At 46.4% G+C, this 4,382-nt stretch overlaps 1 pseudogene; it reads right to left on the minus strand.

The window, feature by feature from the left end:
- Window positions 1–447: 447 nt before the first annotated feature.
- On the minus strand, window positions 448–4,151 carry LOC144326447 (uncharacterized; annotated as a pseudogene).
- Window positions 4,152–4,382: the final 231 nt, after the last annotated feature.

The raw sequence follows: 4,382 nt of genomic DNA on the forward strand, positions 1-4,382 counted from the left end.
TCACCTTGTTCTCTGCACAAGATACACATTTCATGTGAAACTTACAGGGTTTGATGTTCAAACCCTCAACCATCTCTGGCATCTTGGCCAGTGCCTTCCAAGAGAGGTGACAAAATCTTCTGTGTGCATCGTGAATGCATCCTGCATGAAGAACTTTGTTAGTTTGTGCAACACAAACAAGAATCAGCATTAGACATAGCAACAGCTTTGTCATCATAAGTTATACAGAACAAACCATCGATAAACTTTGCATGCAAAATGTCCTCTTTGCCTTTTCTGATGACACAGACGCTCCTCTTGAAGGAAATCTCAAAGCCACGCCCAGTAAGCTGTGGGACACTGAGCAAATTGTCTGCAGCACCTGGAACATAAAGTACATCTTTGATGGTAGTGTGCAGACTTGCCAGTTTCACAGTCCCTTCTCCTGCAATTCGAAACGTCTTTCCGTCAGCCAGGTGGATCTCTCCGTCTTGAGGTTTGAAGGAGATAAAGAGATGGCAGTCTTTCGACACATGGCGGGTACACCCTGAATCAATAACAAACCTGGCCTTGGCCTTTGGAGCAGCCTTTCCAGCAAGCAAAACCTTGTTTTCCACCCCCCTGCTCCTGGCCATCAGACTTGCCTTTAGTCTTTGGTGAAGCTGTGCCAGCAAACAAAGCCTTGTTTTTCCCTGGCTTGGGCTTTCCACCCCCCCCCCCTGCCTCTGACCATCTGCTGGCTTCTTCCTTTGTTTATTTCCAGTCTTTGGACAAAACTTCTGAGTGTGACCTTGGGTCCCACAGTTCCAGCACTTCACAGCTGCCAACGCTTTGGCTCCCCCTGGAGGCTGGAATGCTGTCCCACATTGCTCCCCCTGGAGCGCACAAGCCGACTCAGCTGCATTCCTTCTATCACATTTGTTTTGCAAAGTCGCCAAGACCTTTGTAGCAGTGAGGTCTTGCGCAGGGAGGGTCGCCAGCTGACTTGCCACGGCATGATAGCTTTCATCCAGGGAGTCCAGGATGAGAATTGCAAACAGTGACTCAGGCATATTGAAACCTCTCTGAGTCAATTCCTGTCTGAGATGCTGCAAATGTAAAACGTGGGCTCTAAGGTCTTCCCCTGGCTCCAAACGCTTCCTGTGCAGCTTTCTGAAGTAAAGCAACACAGACCCAGCCTCTTGTCGGAGATGACAGGCTTTAAGCCCGTCCCACATCTCACGGGCACTGGCCTTAACAGCCAGGGTGATTAACTCTTCAGGAGCTACTGAGAGCAAAATTATCCCCATGGCTCTTGAATCCTGTGCCTTCCATTCATCTGTCACAGGGGCTGGGGGGTCCTCAGAAATAGTATTCCACACACCAAGCCTTCTCATCTGGCCCTCACAGTACCTTGCCCAGGTCTGATAGTTGTGGCCATTTAGCTTTGGTGGACACAAACCTAAAACCCAGCCTTCGAAAGTCCTCTGGGTGAACTGGTAGGAGGCAGAAGGCCGGGTCAATGTCGCACTTTGCCAGAAGTGCTCCCTTGCCAAACCTGCGAATAAGTTTTACAGCCTGGTCAAAGGAGGCATATTTCACAGAACAAAGCTCCTTTTTTAAAAAAAAGATATTTATTAAGATTTTACAGAATGAAAAAAGAAAAAAGAAAAATACAAAATAAAAATAGTTAAAAAACAATTCCATCTTTCCATCACTTATTTTTCATTTGCTTGTTTCCCGGACCTCCTCACACCTCCCTTTTTTGTATTCCAATTCAATTTATTAGTTCAGCAAAGCCTTTCCCTCTTTGTTTATCCTAGTCTTTAATCTTAAAATATTATAACATTAAATTTTTACCTGTTAATAATCCATTTTTTCATATTCCTTATAGCGTTATAACTAAAAACCACTTAACTTTTTATCCAACATCATTCTAACATTCATTAATTTTACAATATTTCTGTAGATAGTCTTTAAATTTCTCCCAATCTTCTTCCACCGACTCTTCTCCCTGGTCTCGGATTCTGCCAGTCATTTCTGCCAGTTCCATATAGTCCATCACCTTCATCTGCCATTCTTCCAGGGTGGGTAGATCTTGTGTCTTCCAATACTTTGCAATAAGTATTCTTGCTGCTGTCATGGCATACATAAAGAAAGTTCTATCCTTTTTTGGCACCAATTGGCCTACGATGCCCAGGAGAAAGGCCTCTGGTTTCTTCAAGAAGGTATATTTAAATACCTTTTTCATTTCATTATATATCATCTTCCAGAAAGCCTTAATCCTTGGGCACGTCCACCAAAGGTGAAAGCACAGAACAAAGCTCCTGAGGTATCGCATCATTGACTGAGCCACCTCTAGGGTAGGATAGGTTGTGTATCATGTGATATTCACCAGGGTCCTTGTTTGGGACAACACCTAATGGTGACATGTGTAAACCAGCTATAGGAGGTTCCCTGAAGGGGCCAGCTACCCTCCAAGCCAGGATTTCTTTTTGTATTTTCCTTTTTGCAATATCTGGCAATTCCTTAACAGATTTTTGGTTCGGGGGGGTCCCCTGAGTTAGGGGGGAATGAAACCGGGATTCTAAAGCCACAGGAAAACCCTTCCCCAAGGTACCCTGCTGCCTGTTTATTTGGGTATATGTCGAGAAGGGTTTTAAGAGGTTGGTGCTTAACAGGCGAGAAGGCCAGACCGAGGGTCATATTAATAGCGGTTTCCAGCCGCACCTTGGGAGGGTCCGGGAGCACCTCGCGATCCCTGGTGGAAATGCCCCCTACCTCCCTGAAAGGGCTGTTTAACTTTAAAACATGATGAGGCCGGGTGGTTACCCAGGCACTTCTCACATTCATTTCCATACTTACAGTTTGGCCTCAGACAGGCCCCCCTGTTGTACTCCCAACAAAGCTTACGGCGTTTTGCCTCAAACTTTCCAAACTTAGAGAGGTCACGAAGCTTCTTTTCCACATAGGGACCCACGTGTTCCCATTCAGTAATTCTGGTCCCTCAGGTCCCAGTGGGTGGTGGGCAGCAAGGAAGCATTTCTACAGAAATCCTCATCATATGTTAAGGCAGCTGACTCTCCAGCCAGAGCAAAGGCCCTCATCACATAGGACATATAGGCTGTTAAATGCATAGAGCGTCTGGGATAAGCAGCGCAAACCACTCCCATATAAACCTGGAACCCATCCAGCCAATTTTCAAAACTGCGTTCCGCCCAAGGTGTCCTATACCTGCGTTTCCCATAGGATCGCTTCTTTTCCCCCTTACCCGAGAACTTGGCTGGAGGCGGCAGGGTGAAAATATCCACATAATCCCCATTCAATATTTTAGTTCTTTTCTTTTGGGAAAGGTGATTACCCAGAATGAAATCAGTGGAAACGTTAGTAGACGTTTCTACATCCTCCACCAATGCACCCCCTTTCCACTCCAGAGACCCATTAAAGGTTTTACAGTGAGAGTTTGCCCTTCTCTCGTGTACCCATAAAAGGAGCCCCGAAATGTCTTCCCCCAAACCCCAATATCCATCTAAAGGGGCGTCGCTATCAGAATCTGACGAAGAAGTACCTGATTCATCCTCAGTATCAGACGGCTTACTTTTCTTGCTCTTCTTAGCCAAATGTTTCTTCTTAGTTTTCCTCTTTCCCCCTTGCCCCTCACTGGTGACTGGGTGCTGTTCAGCAGCTGCAGGCATTTCCTGATGACCTCGCACCTCCTCATCCGATGATGTTCCTGAGCCACCTTCTGCGGGTGTAGGTTGAGGTTGCGGATCCTGTAAAATACTGGGAACATCTGCGACATGCTGAGAAGCAGAACGGTTAGACTTGCCAGAAGGAGCCCTGCCACTTGAGGAACTGGGCTTGGACGTGAAGGGATGCGAAGACTTTGAATGCGTGTGGGAGCACATAGATGGGTTGCTGCCTGACTGTGCAGCACTGAAAAAGGAGGCTGAAGTGCCAGGGTGCTCCTCATTGCTGGGAGCAGTGTCAGGTATGCAATCTTGAGAACCAACTATTTGTGAAGAGGACCCAGTGACCATGGGCCTAAAATGCTGATAAAATGTTTCAAAGGCAGAGAAAAACTGTGATAAGGCCTGTGGGTTGCAGGGCATAGCTGGCCTCCCTGACCCATCTTGGTTGTCTGACCCACTTGAATTGGAAGAAGGCACCTGTTGGTTTCCCTTGGAAGCCATTGCACCACTCAGAAATAACCCTTGAACCAAACTGTTATAAAAAACAGAAAATATATAAAATAAAATTAGCCCTTGAACCAAACTCCTATCAGTGCGTGCTGGTCATGCTAGCCAGGCATCGTTTAAAACCCGCAATCGCCTCAGGCGTGAGACCTAGTTCAGTATTGCCTACCCAGAGCCTTGAATTAAAGCACTATAGATACCACTATACCGACCAGTAATATCTTTACG

This window comes from Podarcis muralis, chromosome W (assembly GCF_964188315.1).
Source record: "Podarcis muralis chromosome W, rPodMur119.hap1.1, whole genome shotgun sequence".
NCBI lineage: Eukaryota > Metazoa > Chordata > Lepidosauria > Squamata > Lacertidae > Podarcis > Podarcis muralis.